We start from the raw sequence: 23,106 nt of genomic DNA on the forward strand, positions 1-23,106 counted from the left end.
AAGTCATCAGCTGAATATAGTTTCGACCACAATATCCCCTACGTCTGTATTGACATCGCCTCAAAGGATCGAGATATTTGAGACGCGTCTAGTTGCGGTAGGACAGGATCTAGTGTGGTTATGAATGCAATTTTGGCTTTCTAATTGTGAAATTGCTTAAACGAATTGAGTCTCGTGGACTGATTGACCACTTTGTTCCAGAATTCAACCCTGCATGGAAGTGGATCTGTGTTTAAGTTGGTGTTGGTGATCGCAAATTATTTTTTGGGCAACAGTTGTTCGTGAGTTTAAAAGAATACAAGGCGCTTACCGGAGTTCTCAGGTGCGTGCTGCTTTCTCTGACATTCCCGAATCAGAAAGCGGTGGTGGAGTGCGGCGCTTCTTGGAGACTTTCTACGCTGTTCAATGACGTACAAACACACCGTGAGCCATCCTGCAGTGCGTAGTCAACGTGCCGCCATTTTGTTTTTTGGATGATCGTCTGGTGAAACGTCGGAGCAATTCTATCAAGTTCACTTTTAAATGGGATTGTATGCTCATCTTTTTCTTTCGTCAAGAGCGGTTTCATGAATTACGGACGTAAGACTATTTCTTTATTTCAAAGTTGTCAGTTTGAGCGGTTATTGGGCCCTGTCGAGGACTGACTCTCATTCAAGAAATACACAGTGAATGGTGTTAGCATCATCAAGTTTAATTCTTTTGGTTATTATCTCTTCTACCAAGTGACATTTTCGAAAGATCATTCAACGGTTTCATAAGAGTTTAATCATTTTAATATAATCTTTATTACTGTGTAAAGGTATTGTATTTCATTACTGGCGTACTGTTTTCTGCTATCACAAAATGTCTTCAGTAAAAGATATCACTCAGCCACCACCATTCTTGGACAAACCTGGTAAGCCTGCCATGCTTTGGTCAGAATGGTTTGGTTTATTTCAAAATCATCTAGTAGCCATTGATGCTACAGAGTACTCACCTCCTCGTAAGTTTGCTTTATTATTTGGTAGTTTAGGGTTAGCCGCTCAACGTATTTTCAATAGCTTGACACCAATTCCTCCTCCTTCTGGTCAGTCAGGAGACAGACAGTGGAACGTTTTTTCTGAAGGCCATTGCCAGGCTAAAGAAACAGTTTGAGGAATCTTCTAATATTATGTTGGAAAGACATCATTTTTATAAACGTAAACAGAAGGACGATGAAAAAGTGGAGGAATATGTTGCGGCTTTAAGGGTGTTGGCGATTTTTTGTGATTTTGGTCCTCTCTTGGTTACCTATATTAGGGACCAACTCGTGTTTAATTGTGCTTCACCAAAGATTAAGGAACTGATTCTTAGTTGTAAGAATCCTACACTGTCCGAGGTGATAGATTTAGCTTTAGATTTAGCTTTAAGCAATGAGAGGTCAGTTATTTCAACCAAAGCCATGATGGCAGATGTAACTCCAAAAGTAAGCTTAGTCACAGATGAGTATGATGAAGAAGGTTTATATGCTGTAAGTTCTAAAGATAAAGTAACTAAGCTTCCTCAACAAAAAGGTCAAAATGCTTGTTATAGATGTGGTTCAAAGTTCCATATAGGTAATTTTAAAGGGTGCCCAGCTTTAAATAAGCGTTGTTCCTTATGTAAAAAGATTGTCCACTTTCAAAAAGTATGCAGGTTTCAAAAGAAAGCCATAAAAGTTAACAACATGATCTGGATGATTGCTCTGAATCTATGGACAATTTGTTGTTAACTTTGGATACAGATGAGGAGGAAATAAAAGGTTTTTTGTGTTCATCAACCATCAATGGAGTTCAGTTGCAAGTTATGGCGGACTCGGGCTCGCCTATCACCATTCTACGAGATTCCACGTTTTATGAAAAATGGGGAAAAGAAACTGTTCTTTTAGAAACTGATGTGAACCCAAAAGCGTTTGGGGAAAAGGACATTGACATGCTGGGATTCATCATAGGCAATTTACAAATGTTAGAAAGGTCCATATGTAGTAAAATATATGTGGCGATCAAAGGCAAAAACATTGTGGGTTGGAAGGATCTGGCGAGAATGGGTTTGTATTTAATGCCGGGAGATGACAATCCCATAAGAGCCAGAGAGTTACCTATTTGTTGTATTGAAGATGCAAAAATTGATCGTACGGATCTTTTAAAAGAATTTAAAGATGTTTTTTGTGATAAGGCGGGTCTGGTAAAGGGTGTAGAACATAGGATTAAACTTCTACCAGATGCTACCCCGGTTGCACATAAGGTGCGAGCTGTACCATTGAGTGTGAGAGGAGAACTAAAGAAGATGCTAGATTTGTGTTCTCAAGGGATTATTCAACCTACAGAGTCTTCACAATGGGTCGCCCCCATTGTGGTCGCTCGTAAAAAGAATAATGAGCCTTAGAGGTCTGAATAACAACATTAAGGTCAACTGTCATCCACTTCCCAAAATACAGGAATTATTAGCGAATTTGGGAGAAGCAAAATGGTTTTCCTTGATAGACTTGAGATCAGCCTATCATCAGGTTCCTTTGTCCAAAGAGTCTCAAGAGCAGACTACCTTTGTCACCCCATTTGGGGCCTTCAAGTTTTTGAGGCTTCCTTTTGGGTTGGCATCGGCGGCCAGTGTCTTTTCAGAGACTTATATATACCCTATTCAAAGATTTGAACGGTGTGCAGGCATATTTGGATGACATCCTAATTTTTGCAAAGAGTCTGGATGAACACAACATTTTGTTGAGGAAGGTTCTTTCTTTACTTGGAGCACGTGGTATGACGGTAAGAGAAGACAAATGTAAGTTCGGGGTAAATGAGTTGGAATATCTAGTTCACACGATATCAGCTTCTGGCATCAGACCACAATTTTCGGTGGTCAGGGCTTTAAAAGATGCAAAGGCTCATACAGATAAGGATTCTTTACGTTCCTTCCTTGGACTAGCAGAATATTATGCTAGGTTTGTGGTTAACTATGCGCAGATTGTCGAACCACTTTGAGCATTGCTCAAGAGGTTTTTATGGTGTGAAGAGCTGGAAGCAACTTTTACTAAGGTGAAGGGACTAATTGTTTCAGCTCAAGCTCTTCACGCATTTCGTGATGGCTGCTTGTCCACCATTTCCGTGGATGCGAGCATGAATGGTTTGGGGGTAGTCCTGACCCAGGAAGTCAATGGTAAGGAACAAACGATTGCATTTGCTTCCAGGGCTCTAAAGCAGTTTGAAAAGCACTACAGTACCATAGAACGGGAAGCTTTAGCCTGTATTTGGGCTGCACCGAAGTTTAAGATGTATATTTGGGGCCGACAATTCATAATTTTGTCACAAACCTCTTTCTTTTATTTTCCGTAGGGTAACTGGGAATAATAATCTTTCTCCGAGATTAACTAGGCTGGTGTCCAAACTTCAGGAATATAATTTTGAATTGAGACACATTCCAGGTGGAAAAAATATCTGGGCAGATTATTTGTCCAGAATGGGAATGGATAGAGATGATGATGAGGATGTAATGGAGGATGATGTGGAATGTGTGGTGTTGGTGGATACCATTGAGGAATGGAAGTTGCCTATTTCAGAAGTGGAGTGGAAGGAGGCTGTGGTGAAAGATCCCATTTTATCTAGCAATTGAATTTTCATCGAAGAAATGGCCTGAAATCAGAAATTTGTCTGGTGAATTAAGGAATTTGGCTCAGGTAGCAGAGGAGTTATCGGTGAAGGATAACATTTTGTTACGTGGGGATAAATTCATTCCTCCTGCAGAACTTAGGAATGCCATTATAAAGATAGCGCATAAAGGCCATTTGGGGGTGACAAAGACTTGCATGAGAATTAAACTCCCTTATTGGTGGCCCAGTTTGGATGCACAGGTTAAGTCTGTAGTAGATAATTGTGAGGAGTGTCTGCTTTCGGACAAACATTGGAAAACTGCTGGTTCTCCTTTACACCCAACAACTTTTCCTAATTCAGCCTGGGAGAAAGTGTGCTTGGATTTCTCTGGTCCTTACGTTTTATCCGAGGGAATGAGATATTTGATTCTAGCAGTGGACTACTATTCCAAATGGCTGTATTATAGATTTGTTGACTCTCCTAATTCAGAAAATACTATTTCATTTTTGAAAAGATTATTCTTGTTGGAGGGGGCTCCTCAATTCCTGGTTACGGACAACGGAACTCACTTTGTATCGGAGAAGATGTGTATGTTTTTATCTTCTCAGGATGTCAAACTATTGAAAGTGGCTCTTTTCTCTCGTTCCTCAAATGAATTGGTGGAAAGAGGTAACAAAGTCAGGAAGTAAGGGATTCAGACGGCTATTGCGTCAGGGCTGGATGTAGTCAAATTTATTGAGGAAAAGGTTTGGAACTGCGATACATCCCCCTATTGTACAACTAAGTTACCCCTTCTGAACTTTTGAGAGAAAGAAAAGTACATTCGTCTTTGTTTCCAGCCTGGTTCGACTGGAAAAGTTCAGGAAAAGGGATGATGTGCAATAGAGAGAATTTGACAGAGGTTTTTAGGAGGAAACAAGATCTAATGAAGAGGAATTTTGATGAAAAGAAAGGTTTGAAAAATGTGGCAATTTCCGTGGGAGATTGGGTTATGATTAAAACACCTGTTAAAGTTTCTAAAGGAAATTCGTTTTTTTCTAATCCTATTCAAGTGGTCAAGCTGAGTAAAGGTGCTGCCTTCTTAGGGGAGAAGGGTTGGTGGAATTTAAGACAACTGGTGAGAATGTCTGAGGATCAAGCAAAATTAGTTTGCAGGGCTAGAGGCAAGTCTAACGCAGAAGATCGTGGCTGGACTCACTGGCTGCAACCTGAAGTAGATACAAATGTCTCCATCCAGAGAAATAAAAATTGTGGTTCTGACAATAATCCTTTTAGTTCTTTTACTCGCTGTGGCAGATTAAGAAAAGTACCTGCAAGGTTCAATGAATTTGTTAAATATTAATTTAAATGAATTTTCTATTTTCTGCAAGGTTATAGGAATTTGTTAAATATTACATTTTTGTTTAAAATGATTAAGGGGGGAGGTGATGTAGTGGTGATGTATTGTATTTCTTTATTGGAATGTTAGCTAGTAGAATGTTACTCATGTAATGTTATGTTTTGCTTTGACTGTGTGGAGTGTCCTTGTACTCGAGGTGCGTTCAGTAGCTTCAGTTGCTGAACGGACTCCGGACCGGCAAGCCGCTCCTGCTTGTGGGTGAATTACTTCTTTGGAATAAATCTTCATTTCCTTCATATGTAATGTCTCCTTGGCTCATTACAGGCACCCTCCTCTGAAGCAATTTTGAAGGCAAGCTGTAACTGAGGACCTTACAGAGACCCGAGGAAACTCAAAATGGCAGGGGAGCAGCCTACTCCTTAGTGGCTGGCTCCGTGTCCCTACGGGAGGATTCTCGATACAAGCGGGTGCTCCAGAGGCCCTACTGCTTGACCAGTCCCGAGGACTGCGACTTTCTCTACACCACCGCTGAGAGGGGCTCCGCGGGTTTGCCGGCGCCACTGCAATCATGAGGGTGGCCCGCGCAGGGCTCTTGGGGTCAGCGCGAGTGCCAGCAGTAGTGACGGAGCCCCTGTGGAGAGCGGCGGGGCTGCCGTGAGGCCCTAGAGATGGCGGTGACCCTTAGTGGACAGGGTGCTGCTCGCAAGGTGGAGTTGGGGAGGAACTCTTCCTGCGACCGTCGGGGCACCCCATTGGACCAGTGACTACCGCGAGAGGCAGGACTGGTGGCCTGTCGACCTGTGGTTGCTTTACAGGCGGCGGATTCTGCCTTGCCCGGCCCCCCTGACGCTCACGCAAGTGCTCCTAGATCCGCGATCGGCTGAGGCCAGGATCACCCTTCATGCGGCCTCTAGGTGCCTTCCAATGCTGCAACATCGGAGAGGCGGCCTGCCGTTGAGGAGGGCTGATGTGGCCCACAGCAATCCTGAGGTAAGGCGAAATCACCTGGGGAGGAGTGGGCCCTGTGGTTAGGCTCTTCAGAGGTAGTCGACCTGCAGGGGCTGGACGACTGGCGTGCGATGCGGGGCATTACCATGGGGTAAGCTCGGGAGACCTAAAACCCTGCCGCGAGACACCCCAATATTAGACCCTGTCTCTCACAACCATTGCCATCAATCACCAACAGATACCCAGGCCCACAATCGGTGAGCCTAAGGGCCAAACTACAAGCTTTCCAAGCGATCCCTGACACTGTGTGCTTTGGACTTCCGGCCTCCTGGGGGCAAGCAGCTGCTCCGAGGTGGCTCTGTGGGGCCCAGGGGAGCCGAATGATTCCGGCTTGACTGTAAGACCCGCTCCTGGCTCTTGGCCTGGGGTCACTGGGACAGATTTGCAGGGCCACTGCTTGATGATTACATAAATCTTGGTGAAGGGGCATCTGGGAGGGCTGGTGACTCATGCTGAGCCCTTGGACGGCGGACTCTGCCTCCGACCCCCAGCGAGGGGGGCAGGCGCTGGATGACCGGGCAGCTGTTCGGAGGAACGGATGATACCTGGAGGCGACTGGAGTGACGGAGGTGATTCGTCTCGAGGTGTCTTGCGCATCGGTGTGGACGGAGGCTCCTGGCCTGGGCCACGCAGGGCGCCAACGACAAGTGCTGGAACCGTGGAGGGACGTCTGGCCAGACATGAGAACCCATCGTGACTTGTAGTGGCACCACCCGGCAGGCCGCAGGGATCTTCCTGACACCGAGAGGTCCCTCTGCACGGCTAAACTGACTGACGTCCCTGAACGAGTCAGTCCGCCCCAGGCGGATCGGGGTAATCATGGGGAAAGACAGAGGGGCTAAACCCCAGTCGACTCAGACCTAAGAATCCACTCCCCTCCCTCCCCCCCACCCCCCTCCTGCAGCCAACCACGCGCGGGCTGACCTGGCTACCATCCTCCAGGCTATCAATTCCTGTCAGGAATTAATGGAGACAAAGATTGGAGAGGTGTGAGTGGACATGGCCCTCTTCCGACAAGATCTCCGCAATGCAACCACTCGCATCACAGCAACTGAATCCTACATTTCAAAAGTCGAGGATGATGTCTCCAACCTCAAGGTGCAAGTAAAGCAGCTCCTATCTCACACGGCTGAGCTTCATAGGCGGGCTGAAGACGCCGAAAACCGTTCACGAAGGAATAATCTTCGGCTGGTGAGCCTTCCCGAGGGGTGCGAACCCTCACAAATGAATACTTTCATCGAAGACTGACTTAAATCCTGGATGCCCCCGAAAACCCCGTCATCACGGTTCGTAGTGGAGAGGGCCACTGGGCACTTGCGCCTTAACCGGCGCCGGGAGCCCCTCACCGGCCAATTTTAGCACGGATACAAAGTTTTAGATATCACAACGCCATCCTGCAAGACGCCCGCTCCCGCTCAAAGATGCCAAAGTTATGATCTTCACGAAAGAGGTGCAAGATAAAGAAGATCATACATACATGTGAACCAGAAACTGCGGGCCCTCAATCTGCAGTACAGACTTCTCTTCCCAGCCCGCTTAACCCCTTCCACGCTGATGACGAGCTGGGCTCGTCATCAGGTAGCCTCCTCGCACGCTGATGACGAGCCCAGCTCGTCACGTAACATGCGCTTTGAAAAATCTCAGCGTACGGGCGGAATTCCGCCCGCACGCATGCGGTTAAAGTAACATTTCAAAATAAGGCACACTTCTTTGATTCACCAGAGGCAGCATGGGCTTGGGCGACCGAGGAATGTCCAGTCTGCCTGTTGAAGGGCCCCCCTCCATCTGAGCCCCAGAAGGGACCGCGAGCTGGTGCGACTGCGAGCTCCCGTCGGCAACGCGCTGGATTCCAAAGAAGGTGTGATGCTTGTGGCGCAGCTTCTGCCTCACCCGCAGGTTCCCCTTGTGAGAGGAGCCTATAATCAGCATCCCAGGAAGCAGCGGGAATCTGTGAAAACTCTGAGAGAATGGAGCGGACGCCGGAGGTGCACTCCATTGACTTGCCGGGGTCGGGCTCTGTGGACACCGACCTTTCGCACAGCCCCCATATTTAAACTCACGTACTCTTACTACCAGTGTCCTAAGCTGGAGGAATAATAATCCTTGATCGTAGAGGGATCCAACACATTGTCATACACTATGCTTCCATAGCTAGTTTTTTTTCTTTTTTCATTTTTCTTTCTCTTACTCTCTAAGTCAACATTTACGGGGCGACAGATGCTTCATTTGGGGTAGTATGGGGAGGTTGGGTAGAGACTGTTTTCCCTGCTGTGGCTTATGTTAATTTGTTTTTCTGCGACACTGTGCAAAAGTTATGGTACATCCCCGTATAGTCCGCACAGTGGGGTTGAGCACCCTTCAGCCACCTCCTAAGCCTTGCCTTTGGAGATGTCTGGGCACCCCAAACTGCTGGCCCGCACATCGCTACCCTACCATAATGTCCAAGCCTTATAGTGAGGGGGAACCCCTTCCAATCCTTTCATGGAACATCAATTGGCTCTTAGATAAAATCAAGCGGACAGCGATTTTAAATTACGCACAAAGGGTTTGCCCTGATGTTCTTTTACTGCAAGAGACTCGCCTGATGGGAAATCGATGCCCCTTAGCATGCCAAGCTTTCGAGTGTGGCACTCAGGGTGCTCTAGAGAGGCAAAAAATGAAAGCAGACTAGCACAGCTCAATAAATCTTCAGTGAACCAATTGCAAAGTTTGTAGCGTGCTGCCAGGATAACGCCGACTGGCCTTTCAGCGTGAGTTAAAGGACTAATACACAGCTCCCCCCACTGGAAGGAGACTCCCGGTGCACAGCTTGAAAAAGACAATGCTGTCTTATCTATATCGTTCAACTCATCCAAAGCGTAATCACAGCGAAAGCTTGGAATAGTTCATCAACGATTTATTCCATAAATCCAATTTTGCAAGAAAATCATAAATCTTTCCAGATGCCTGGAATCGACATCATTCAGAAATCATATTTTCCAATTGACATAACTCCCAATGCATTTCGGGCTGAAATAAAGCCCTTCCTCAGGGGATTGCTCTAGAAACATGAAGGAAAGCAAAACAGTATCAGTGTCATGAGATACCATCAAGTATCCATAACCATAGCCTCACACGTGAACCATTAATAAAAACGTCTGACGTGAAAATAGTCAAAAGTGCTCAAAAACATGTACATAGGCTAGCGTCTACAAATGTGTGCAACTCATAAAGAAACCACCATGTGCAACCATACAGCAAATTATCGAGTGTGCACGCCCGGGTTGAAAAGTGCTGCCTATAATCTCCCATAGCCGAGAGAATGTAAACATTTAGGTCGCATGCTGCGTATACAAAGTTCCAGCTGACATGCAAATGAACTAAAGAAAAACACGTGAACGTGCAGGTAAACCGAAAATCAAACCGCTATCAAAGTCCTCCAGAAGAGGTACTTACATGCAACAGAGTGCGAAAGCCGGCTCTGTAAGTCCAAAGCAGGCAGCCTCGATTAGCGGGGCGGCCGGCGAAGTTAAAATACGTGCACCGCGAGGACGAACACAAGGGTGTGAAAATAAAGATAGGACCAAACTCCACATATCCCCAGTGAACAGAGAATGAGCGCCATCTTGAAGTGGTGAAAAACAACCACCACCGTGTTTAAAAAAGGAAAGCAAACCATGCATAAATGTGATAATAATGTCAGACAAAAATATTTAAAGCAAATACCGTAATAAATGTCAAAAATGCTTTTTGATGAAAATATACAATATATAAAGAGACATGAAGGCTGTAATGCAGGTGATAGTTCATTCAGATATAACACAAAAATTCCATTCGGTCATTGAGACCGTGCGGCTGCATCGTCGCCATGTAGCGGATCCAAAAGTTCTCTCTCTTAAGCAGTGTGTTTTTATTGTTGTGTGTGACTTTTACTTGCTCCAATATCAGAAATTTTAACTGGGCTACTGTGTGTTTCTGTTCAACAAAGGGAGCTGCCACGGATGACTTCATGTTGCCTGTCCTGATATTACTCTTATGTTCCAACAGTCGTACTTTGACTTTCCTTTCAGTATGTCCCACATAGCTTTTGCCACAGGGACATTTCAACATATAGATGACATTCGCCAAATTGCATGTAGCATTCACTCGCAATTTGATCGGGTGACCCCGCATGGGGTGATTGGTGACATTGCCCTGTATGCAATTGTTGCAGTTGCTGCAGTTGTAGCATGGTCTCAAACCTTTATAAATTGTGGGTTTGGACAAAATCTCTTTGAGATTCCGTCTCCTCGTGAAGGCAAATAATGGTGGCATAGCGAAAGATCCTTGAAAGTCAGGCTCCAAACTCAATAATGACCAATGGTTAACAATAATTCTCCTGAATAAACCACTCAAAACAGAATATTTGGACACTACTACCATCCGTGTATTATCTGCTTTCGGTTGGACCTGTAGAAGGTCTTCACGTTTCATGTTGTTACAAGATGCGATGGCTTTATCCAATGTCTCCTGTGGATAACCACGGTCACGAAACCTGCTGATCATGTTTGCCATCTCTTGTTGACACTCATCCTCTGAAGATACTATGCGTTTGACACGCATCAACTGCGAGCGAGGTAAGTTCTGTTTCAACCGAGGTTGATGGAAGCTCTGATAATGCAGGGTGGAATTGCGATCCGTTGGTTTGCGGAAGATAGTTGTGGTCACTATACCTGATTTTCGTTCAATTTTGACATCCAGAAAATGCATGCATTCTCTATCATAGTTCCACGTGAACTGTACTCTGTTGTTCACCAGGTTCCAAGCGTTCAAAAATTCTAGGAGCTCACTTTCAGTCCCTGCCCAAAGCATAAAAATGTCATGAATAAATCTCAGATAGAGTTTTCCTTTGGTGAGCCACAAAGGTTGATTCAAAACATTGGTCTCCTCGAAAGATTTCATAAAGAGGTTAGCATACGCAGGAGCTGCTCAATTTCCCATGGCTGTCCCACACAGCTGATGGAACCATTCATCAAACACAGTGAAATAACTGTGATATAGCGTAAATACCAACAATTCTAAAAGAAAAACTTTTAGGTCCTCATCCAGGTCAGAATCGAGTAGTTCATGTTCGACAGCCTCTATGCCCTGCTCATGTGGTATACACTGAGCTGGACGATGCCATGGATCCCACAGAATTAACTAATATATTAGAGGATATCAAGGTACAACTTGACAAACATACACGGGAAGTACAGGAACGCAAGTTCCGGAAATTCAAACGGGATACTATTGACTACAAGCTCGGCGAGGTGTACACTTGGGCAGAAGTGTACGCCCGCCGACGCCCGAATCGTCCATATAATCCTTATTCGGAAAATGAGACTTCATCATCTGAAGGTGATTCTAGGACACAGAAAGTGACTAAACCTAACGTTGAACAACAGCAACCATCGACCTCCAACACTGCGGTTCATTTTTTAGATCAAGGTCAGGCTCAACCCACCGACCAAGGCGGGGCAAAACCCGCAGAGGTAGAAAAAGAAAAGGACAAATCCAAAGGCACCAGGAGCAATCGTCGGAAGTGACGACATTGGATAACTTGGTGATCAACATTTCGTCGATCAATATCGATGAAGCACAAATACGAGTGTTACAGAAAGGTCAATCGTTCGTGCCAACTACCAACACGAACACGTTAGAACTGGAAGTCAGCGCTTTCAAGTTGTTACGCAAAATTCGCTTGAGACATTATTTTGATAATGTAGTCACAAGTTCAACACAAGATGAAGACATGCTGAGGGGATTACGGCCACACAGTACCTTCATGGCTCCTGTGAGCCATAAGATCATCGATATGTTCGAAAACTTAGTCAAGAGGGACATCACACGACTTCCCTTCCAATCCCGATTGAAACACGAGAATCTAACCAAAACTGAAAAGAACATTTTACAAAACATAGCGAATAATAGTGCTATAGTGTGTCAAACTGCTGACAAGGGTGGCGCACTTGTGATCATGGACACCACTTATTACAATGAGCAAGTCCGGGCACACATTTCTGATTTGAATACTTATGCTCCTCTAACCATGGACCCCACCAATGAGTTTGCCGCCATTCTCATTGACAAGATTCAACAGGCCTTTGATAATGGAACAATTGATGACCGTGTGAGACGTTATCTCACTCCTATGAATCCTAGACCGCCTACATTGTACATGTTGCCTAAGGTGCACAAGCACCCCACGAAACCACCTATGAGACCGATAGTCTCCACCAAAGGGAGCATACATGAAACAACAGGCAAGTTTCTGGATAAACACCTTCAGACCTTTGTACTGAAGACAGGATCACACGTCAGGGATACTACAGACTTCCTTATCAAACTTCAACAAGCAGTGGAACCTTTAGACAACCAGGAGTTGATACTGTGTACAGTGGACGTATGTTCATTGTACACATGTATACCACATGAGCAGGGCATACAGGCTGTCGAACATGAACTACTCGATTCTGACCTGGATGAGGACCTAAAAGTTTTTCTTTTAGAATTGTTGGTATTTACGCTATATCACAGTTATTTCACTGTGTTTGATGAATGGTTCCATCAGCTGTGTGGGACAGCCATGGGAAATTGCGCAGCTCCTGCGTATGCTAACCTCTTTATGAAATCTTTCGAGGAGACCAATGTTTTGAATCAACCTTTGTGGCTCACCAAAGGAAAACTCTATCTGAGATTTATTGATGACATTTTTATGCTTTGGGCAGGGACTGAAAGTGAGCTCCTAGAATTTTTGAACGCTTGGAACCTGGTGAACAACAGAGTACAGTTCACGTGGAACTATGATAGAGAATGCATGCATTTTCTGGATGTCAAAATTGAACGAAAATCAGGTATAGTGACCACAACTATCTTCCGCAAACCAACGGATCGCAATTCCACCCTGCATTATCAGAGCTTCCATCAACCTCGGTTGAAACAGAACTTACCTCGCTCGCAGTTGATGCGTGTCAAACGCATAGTATCTTCAGAGGATGAGTGTCAACAAGAGATGGCAAACATGATCAGCAGGTTTCGTGACCGTGGTTATCCCCAGGAGACATTGGATAAAGCCATCGCATCTTGTAACAACATGAAACGTGAAGACCTTCTACAGGTCCAACCGAAAGCAGATAATACACGGATGGTAGTAGTGTCCAAATATTCTGTTTTGAGTGGTTTATTCAGGAGAATCATTGTTAACCATTGGTCATTATTGAGTTTGGAGCCTGACTTTCAAGGATCTTTCGCTATGCCACCATTATTTGCCTTCACGAGGGGACGGAATCTCAAAGAGATTTTGTCCAAACCTAAGGAACAGGATCATCCCACAATTTATAAAGGTTTGAGACCATGCTACAACTGCAGCAACTGCAACAATTGCATACAGGGGAATGTCACCAATCACCCCATGCGGGGTCACCCGATCAAATTGCGAGTGAATGCTACATGCAATTCGGCGAATGTCATCTATATGTTGAAATGTCCCTGTGGCAAAAGCTATGTGGGACATACTGAAAGGAAAGTCAAAGTACGACTGTTGGAACATAAGAGTAATATCAGGACAGGCAACATGAAGTCATCCGTGGCAGCTCACTTTGTTGAACAGAAACACACAGTAGCCCAGTTAAAATTTCTGATATTGGAGCAAGTAAAAGTCACACACAACAATAAAAACACACTGCTTAAGAGAGAGAACTTTTGGATCCGCTACATGGCGACGATGCAGCCGCACGGTCTCAATGACCGAATGGAATTTTTGTGTTATATCTGAATGAACTATCACCTGCATTACAGCCTTCATGTCTCTTTATATATTGTATATTTTCATCAAAAAGCATTTTTGACATTTATTACGGTATTTGCTTTAAATATTTTTGTCTGACATTATTATCACATTTATGCATGGTTTGCTTTCCTTTTTTAAACACGGTGGTGGTTGTTTTTCACCACTTCAAGATGGCGCTCATTCTCTGTTCACTGGGGATATGTGGAGTTTGGTCCTATCTTTATTTTCACACCCTTGTGTTCGTCCTCGCGGTGCACGTATTTTAACTTCGCCGGCCGCCCCGCTAATCGAGGCTGCCAGCTTTGGACTTACAGAGCCGGCTTTCGCACTCTGTTGCATGTAAGTACCTCTTCTGGAGGACTTTGATAGCGGTTTGATTTTCGGTTTACCTGCACGTTCACGTGTTTTTCTTTAGTTCATTTGCATGTCAGCTGGAACTTTGTATACGCAGCATGCGACCTAAATGTTTACAATCTCTCGGCTATGGGAGATTATAGGCAGCACTTTTCAACCCGGGCGTGCACACTCGATAATTTGCTGTATGGTTGCACATGGTGGTTTCTTTATGAGTTGCACACATTTGTAGACGCTAGCCTATGTACATGTTTTTGAGCACTTTTGACTATTTTCACGTCAGACGTTTTTATTAATGGTTCACGTGTGAGGCTATGGTTATGGATACTTGATGGTATCTCATGACACTGATACTGTTTTGCTTTCCTTCATGTTTCTAGAGCAATCCCCTGAGGAAGGGCTTTATTTCAGCCCGAAATGCATTGGGAGTTATGCTGGGAGTTATGTCAATTGGAAAATATGATTTCTGAATGATGTCGATTCCAGGCATCTGGAAAGATTTATGATTTTCTTGCAAAATTGGATTTATGGAATAAATCGTTGATGAACTATTCCAAGCTTTCGCTGTGATTACGCTTTGGATGAGTTGAAGGATATAGATAAGACAGCATTGTCTTTTTCAAGCTGTGCACCGGGAGTCTCCTTCCAGTGGGGGGAGCTGTGTATTAGTGCTCTAGAGAGGCCCCAGGAGGGGCGATCCTTCTGCGACGCTACCTTCCCTTAACACCGACTCACACGGTTGTCGATCGTTTGGGCCGCTTTGTCACCCTCGCGGGTACCTTTGGGGACACAACTATTAACCTGATGTCACTATATGCCCCACCGGCAAACTTGAATTCCACACTCCAAACAGCGGTAGAGACTATATCCTCCCTCCTCCAGGGTTCGACTGTGATTGGGGGAGACTTCAATGCTGTCCCTAACCCAACCAAAGAAGCCACAGGCTCACCATCCTCCCAGAGGCGACTAGGGGCTAAACATCTTGGTGACTGGGCCTCCAAGCTGGGCCTCTGCGACGTCTGGTGTACCTGGCATGCCAAGAACGTTGCAATATATCCATACATATGCTGCACATCATACCCATTCCTGCATTGACCTCATCTTCATGCCCGCCCCGGAATCCAGGCTAGTTATGGGGGTCCAAATCCTAGCGCGAGGCGTGTCAGATCATTCCCCACTCCTTCTGCAAATGGGGGACTGCACACGAGCCCCTAGCCCAATGTGGAGGCTCAATACATGGTTCCTTCAAGACTGAGAATATAAGGAGGAGATTGAGGGAGAATTAAAACGCTACTTCCATACCAATGAGGGCACAGTCCAACTTCACGGTACACTGTGGGAAGCACCTAATCCGGGGTTACGCTAAGGGATTCCTTAAACATGGACGAAAGGCCCAGGATCGCCATCTCTCCCAACTCAAGGCCTGAGTCCTCCGCCTGGAAGGGGCCTCGGCCACAGCAAATGGAGAGGCAACCCGCCGGCCGTTCCGCTTAGTGCAAGAAGAGATCAGTACCATCAATCTTGATCTTCCAAAATGATCTGGAGGTCCTCAGTGGGCCGGGTGTATGGCTGGGGAGACAAAAATGGCAAATTGCTCCACTTACTTGCTACTCATCCCCTAGCCAACCGGATAGTCCCCAAAATTCGAGACCTCGGGGGCAAGTCCTCCACACCCCCGCTGAAATCGCTCAGACCTTCGCCGGGTACTATGCATAGCTTTACTCAGCCGTTCATTCGCACATGCCAGCTGCCAGCTCCCTCTTTCTGCAGGGTATCACCCTCCCGCAACTCCCAGAGAGGGAAATTGAGGCCTTAGATGTGCCCATCACAAATGAGGAAATCAGAGAAGCGATCTCAGCTCTGGCTACTCGTAAGATTCTGGCTCTGGACCGCTTCCCCGCACAATATTATGCGGCGTTCCGAGATATCTTAACCACACAACTCCACACCCTATTCAATGAGGTTCTGGAAAGACACCACCACCATCATAGTCATACCCAGGGCAGACCCTCCCCCAGCCTCATGCTCTAACTCCTGCCCAATCTCATGAATTAATACGGAGATGAAAAGTTTTGCCAGGATTCTGGCCACTTGTCTGAAGCGGGTGATTCCCATTCTCATACACCCCAACCAGTGTGGCTTCATGCCGTACCGCAGTACACGACACTGCCTGAGGCGCTTTCCCGTGGCCCTCGCTCACCGTCATCTCCTCACTCCTCATTTAGCCTTAGTGTTACTTTACTTCGAAAAGGCCTTTGATACGGAAGATTGGCACTATTTGGGGTGTGTACTGGAGAATGCGAGTTGTGGTCACCGTTTTCGGAAACTGATAGGAGTCCTTTACTCCAACCCGTCAGCCAGGGTCCTTGTAAACTGGGCACTATCAGATGGGAACCAGACAGGGATGCCCACTCTCCCATTCACTGTCTTTGGCTTGTCTCATACAGGCTGATGAGCAGATTCAGGGATGAGCGGGTATGGCTTGCATGAGGACCGGATCTCCCTGTATGCAGACGATGTCCTGATCTTTCTGACTGACCTGGCTCAGTCTGGACCGAGATGCCTTCAGACCCGCCAATCCTTCGGGAGAGCGCCAGCCCTACGTCTAAACCCGACTAAATCTATTATAGTGCCCTTGCATCCCTTGCAAGAATGTGTAGACTGGCAAACACCCATTCGCCTGCGGAGACTTTCTTTCAAATACCTCGGTGTCTGGGTAGCCCTTCTCCCGGATCTGACCTGGTCCCTCAACTTGAGCCCACTGCTCAACGCACAAAAGACGATGGCGTTTGGACTCCCTTCCAGTCAACTCCCGTCTTCTATATGTTCTCCAGAATCTCCCGCTTCATCTCCCCCGCAGATTGTTCCATGGGCTGGACGGATTGACCACATCTTTCCTCTGGGGTGGCTCGAGATTGCGGCTGGCTCCCACGCACTGCCATCAGCCCCCATATGATGGTTGTATGGGGGTGGTGAACCCCTTTCTGTATTACTTGGCCACCCGCCTATTCGTGATCCTTGACTGGTTCAATGACGGATGGTCTGATCCAGTCTAACGGCTTGAGCTAGAGGGCCAGGGGCCAGGCCATGATGTATGGGGCTCCAATCCCTTACTCCCTACCCGCAATCACCCGAACGGCCCTCATCACGTGGTGGTCTGCGTTGCGACACACTCAATGGGACAGCAAACTTACACTACAGACACCCCTCTCGCACGGCACTTGGCTGCGGGAGGTTAGATCATTAGCAGGCTTTAAGAAATGGGACCTAATTGGTATTAGCTGTTTGGGAGATGGGTGAACATTTGTCCTCCTTCCAACAGCTGCAGCAAACCTATTCCCTACAGCCAACTCAGTTCTACAAATACCTCCAATTGCGGCATACTCTTACCATCCACATTCCTGACCACATGGCAATCCCAGAGTTCAGTCCATTGAAAGCTAAGCTCCTCGTGGGAAATCTGGGGAAGGGGGAAATATCCCAAATCTACCGATCCCTGATTAACAACACCCCGTCCATGCTAGACCCCTTAAGATCCACTGAGAGCAATGGCTTGGCCTGTTGGAGGATAATGTACGGGGCTCCAATCCCTCACTCTCTACCCGCAATCACCCAAACGGCCCTCCTTGCATGGCAGTCTGCATTGCGACACACTCAATGGGAGGGCAAACTTGAACTACAGACGCCCCTCTGGCACGGCACTTGTCTGCAGGAGGTTGGGTCATTATCAGGCTTTAAGAAATGGGGCCTAACTGGTAGTAGATGTTTGGGAGATGTGTGGAGGGGTGAACATTTGTCCTCCTTCCAACAGCTGCAGCAAATATAATCCCTACAGCCCACTCAGTTCTACAAATATCTCCAATTGCAGCCTGCTCTTACCATCCACATTCCTGACCGCACGGCAGTCCCGGAGTTCAGTCCATTGGAAGCTAAGCTCTTCGTGGGAAATCTGGGGAAGGGGGAATATCCCAAATCTACCGATCCCTGATTAACAACACCCCGTCCATGCTAGACTCCCTTATGACCCACTGGGAGCAATGGCTTGGCCCATTGGAGGATGACGAGAGATGCACTAATGGCCCCTAAGGTACTAACTACTTCGGCTAGGCTCCACCTCATTCAAATTTACTATCTTCACTGTGCGTATCTTACTCCTGTGAGGCTATACAAAGCGGGATTCCTCCCGTCCCGAAAATGCCTTCGGTGTGCAGCAGAACCAGCCGACTTCTACCATATGGTCTGGTCCTGCGCCATTCTTTCCAAATGTTAGACATCGATTGTAACTGAACTGAGTGACATACTTGGGTGGGTGTTTCCCCTTAGTCCTCTGACTCTTCTCCTGGGGGTGATGGATGGGCTGGATGGCTCCCGTTTTGACAAGTTGCTCCTGGGAACGGTCATGCTCGTGGCCAAAAGAGACATTGCAACTGCGTGGAAGGATTCCACAGCTCTCTCTATTAGAAAATGGCACAAGGGAGTGCATTGGTGTGCCATCCAAGAAAAAACGGTATATGAGGCAAGAGGTTGTCCAGCTAAACACGGACGTATATGGGTCAAATGGCTGGGCCAGCTGGATTGATCTGATGTGGGTGATGGTTGAACAGACCTGTGGGTGATCTGGATCTTCTCCATTGTTGGGCCTGACGAGGAAATACTCTGTGAATGTACCGACATGTCTCGTTTGTCGCAGTGATGTACTGATTTTTTGTTGAGTATGAAAACCAATAAAATTGTTTATATAAAAAAAACAAGTACAAACAGATCACACAAATAGGTATAGCAAAAATCAGTTACTAAAATGTACGTCATCATTGCCTTCCAGATCATAGCTGGATCATGCTGCATATTTTTTCGTTAAGCTCCTCGCCTCAGTAAGAATATTCAACACTGCATAGCAGATTATTGGGGACTCACACCATTGTAGAACCGATGTACATTCTTGAAGTGTTTTAAAACTTCTCCTGGCTAAAATTAGGCATGAAAACAGGTTCTAAAAGCAGAATATAAAGGGTAAAATAACATTAATTGCATCGTGAACTATATGGACACTCTGTTGCATGGGCAGCAGGGGAATGATTCAAAGCACGGGGGAAAGCCACCAAGAAGTGATCATGTTAAATAAAATCTATATTCTGGTGCCTTTATCCATTATAGGTAGGGCTCCATAACTTAGACTTTTGTTAGAAAGCAACCAGCAAGACAGGCATGGTAAAGTATGGATGAGTGTGCAAGCCTGGGATGGGTCCATTTGAAGTCTGTGGTCCGACTAAGGGTACTGTTAGCAGCACTGCCTCTAATTCTCTGACTGGTGGTTTCACAGTTTCCCACTAGGACCCAACTCTGTGATATTACCTGTATACGATGCTACTTGCATGGTATCTCCCATTTGGATGGTGCAGAGTCCTCCACTTCTGGAATTATGGACATTTTCTATTTTTTCACGTGTAGTACACTTTCAAAGAATCCCCAAGATAACACTGTAGGAAAGTAGGATCTGATTTCATGGTTACCCCCACTTTTTGCTAGTGTTATACTCTTTTCTGACTAGTCTGATTGGGATCCTGCTAATCTGCACCCCAGCCAATGTGCTCTCTCCCTAAATTTAAACCGATGCCCTGGGTACTAAGGTACCCAGGGCATAGGTACACCAGGGGCCTCCCATGGGCTGCAGCATGTATTATGCCACCCATTAGAGATCCCTCAGACCGTGACTACAGGCCTGCCATTGCAGCCTGTGTGAGTTGGTGCTAGCATCACTTACAACAGATACACGTTTTCTTATATCTGAGGTCACTGCACTTAAAACCTATAAGTCACTCCTAAGGCAGGCCTTTCAATCCTGAAGGCAGGGTGCTAGGTTGTAAGTGTATGGCTGCCCTGCATAAGCATAACAAGCTCTACAAACCCCGGAGTCAATTAGCCAGGCTTTGTAAGTGAGGTTAGGCATTTCATAAATATAGTAGACATCAAATCAATTCCAAGATGTCTAATTATATAGTGGCTGCACCAAAACCGTTCATGTTTGGTTACAAACATGTTGGAATCCTACCCCAACACAGATTCCAGTGTTGGATGTAGAATCCCATGTACTAGGGAGCTCCCCTAAGGGAGGCCCACTGTATTCCTGGTCCCAGCTTTTCAGGGTCTAACAGCAAGCTAGTGCTGCTGCCAACCACAGACACGATTCTGCCCTCCTGCTGCTGAGCTGAGCTTGAGCAGGGGAAGGTAGAACAATAGGTTTCCTGTCACTATGAGTTGTGACCACCTCCAAGACAGGACTTAGTGTATTGGGCTGGAGGCGCTTTCCAGCGCCTCCAGACTGCTTTGAAGGGCACATTTGGTGCCCTCATTGCCTAATGCAGTGAAACCAGTTCAGGCAGCCGTTGGCTCCCGCTTTGGAGCGAAGCTGGACAAAGGACATGGGAGGAACCTCCCCTCTGTCCAGCCCCATCTCTGGGAGAGATCCCTGAATCGTCCAAATCCTTTCCCTGTGATACTTAAGGGCTTAACTGTAGGTGGCTCTTCAGATCCGTCGAGGGGCAAGATTCAGATTCGAACCCACTTCAACTTCAACCGTCTGGGCACCATGAACTTCGCCTGGAACAGAGACTGCATCAAGGAAGACTCCTGCTGCTCCAGGTCTCATCGTCCTGCCAGTCTTCTGAGTTGTCTGTGCTGCCTCCAGGTTCTTCTCCAGGCCTGTGCGCATCAAAGATGCCCGAAGTCATCTCTCTTGGAGTGAAGGAGTCACTCCCCTACATCTGCAGGCACCGGAACTAAGCTGACTGGTCTGCTGCTCCTGATGTCCTACAGACTGTAATAGGCTCAGCAACACAGGTGGTGGTTCTGCACCTCCCTCGAGGCCTGCAGTGTCTTCTTAGTAAGTATGAGGCCAGTAACCCTAGTTGGAACCGCTGAAACTTAACCCCTGTGCACTGTGTCAACTTGCCGTTGCCAAGGCCTGTTGACTCTGTCCTCCAGAGATCATAGGGCTACAAGATGCTCCAGTATCTCTTCCTACCAAGGTCTTCATCCCCAACGCATCCTCTGAACCGTGGGCCTGCATCTTTGGTGATCTGCTCGAGGTCCTCTTGCGACACCTGTGCCTTCGGCCTGTGGGCCCTCTTGAGGGTCTTCTTTGGCTTCAGTGGGCTCAACTACTTGCTCGGGCCCTGCTCTGACTGTCCTGCACTTGGCAAGTCCCTTGGACCTTATTGCTCCCGACACTGCATCTTCTTCATTTACCACATCTGTTGCTGCTGCCAAGGGTTGTTGATACTCCAACCGGACACCAAAACCCCAGTTCTCGACTTCCGACAGCTTGTGAACAACCTCCTAGTCTTCCACTCCGTCACCTGGTCCTCACAGCTGCAGCGACAAGGTCACCGTCAACTCTCCTACAGCCGGGTCTGGTGGATCAGTGGACTAATGCATCCATTGCAGGGGCCTGTGTTTGACCTCATGGTCACAGGTTCAAATCCCGGCAGGTCCACTCAGCCTTTCATCCATCTAAGGTTGATTAAATGAGTACCATTGAGTTGAGTAATCATAACCATTTGTTATTCAGCGCCAAGACACCTACGGGTAATCGTGAGCTTTACAAATACACCTGTTACATCTTCTGTCATCGGTGGTCATTTGTCTTCCGTGCCTCCGGGTCACTACCGAGTGGCATAGACTCTGTCCCCTCTGCTTGCATGTACTCCTTCAAGAATCCATCCTTGCATTCCACCGGACTCTTTCACCTTCTTCGCCAGCGGCATCTTTACTGAAGTCCTCAGGTGTGGTCTACAACGGTTCACGACGTCACTTTGTCGCTATGCTCCCGGCTTCCCTGGTGTAGGTGTGTACCCTGGTTCTTGAGTATCCAGGGGTGACTCTCCAACGTTCCATCTTCCATGGGGTTTCTTCAGGTTCCACTGGGAAGGGTCCTTTTTGAAAACCGCAACTGCGACTTTCCCATTGACTTGCTTTGAGTGCGCGGCTGTGTTTTCACTCTGCATACAGCCTCCGTGAGGTTCTTGAGTACTTACCTTGGGTGGTTGCTTGGGTCCCCAACTATTCTGAGTCTTCTGGTTCAAGTCTTGACTATGGTTGGAGTTCGCATTGCACTTTTTAGTATATGGTTTGGTCTCCTCCTGGCGATCACTGTGTATTTGTGCTACTTACCTGTTCTACTTTTGAAATATTGTGTTGATCTTTCCAGGTAAGAGATATACCAATGTGTTAGTGAGTGTGTATAATAAATATAACTATTTTTATAACTACACTGAGTGATTTTTTTTTTCCATTTAACCTACACTATATGATTAGTTCTGGTTAAACAAGCGCCTTAACACTCCTTTTGGACTAAGCCTGAAGGCTGTTCTCCACAGCTACCACTTAGAGAGCTTTTTATGGTTGTCTAAGACCACTAATATCACCATAAAAGGTGTCTGGATTAGTGCAAGGTGCTTCACCTAAATAAGTGTGTACCATATTCTAAGCCAGCCTCCTACAAGCACCCTCTATGTGGCTGACATTGATTGGAAGAGCATGAGCACTTCTGAGTGGTGAATGTAGAAAGCATTTAAGCCTGCCATGTGTACTAGAAACGGAAAATATTTTCTTGCAGAGGGATTGTTCAGCATTAAAACAGGTGCAGATAAAAGTCAAACTTCATATTATAAAGCAGTTAAGAGCCTGTCTGCAAAACTGAAACTCAAATCACTTCCCAAATAGAACTTTAACTTCTCAGCAAGAACTTTAACTTCTCAGCAAGTAGCTTGTACTTTCTAGCGACTATACCAGAACATTTACATATGGCTGATATGCATTAAAAGAGAAAGAGTTAGCACTTCTCACAAAGAGTATATAGTAATAAATAACAAGGGGGTTCCATTGTTAAGCAATTTGCAAAAAGCCATGTGGATCAAGTAACAATGGTTAGACCTCAATAGGATTTTAAAAACCACTATGTAAGGTGATTTTTGGATCTTGCACCAAGATCCCTTTTAGAAATAAAGTGCAAAATTGTGCTTAAAATTACATTAGGCCAA

Source organism: Lissotriton helveticus, chromosome 3_1 (assembly GCF_964261635.1).
Source record: "Lissotriton helveticus chromosome 3_1, aLisHel1.1, whole genome shotgun sequence".
NCBI lineage: Eukaryota > Metazoa > Chordata > Amphibia > Caudata > Salamandridae > Lissotriton > Lissotriton helveticus.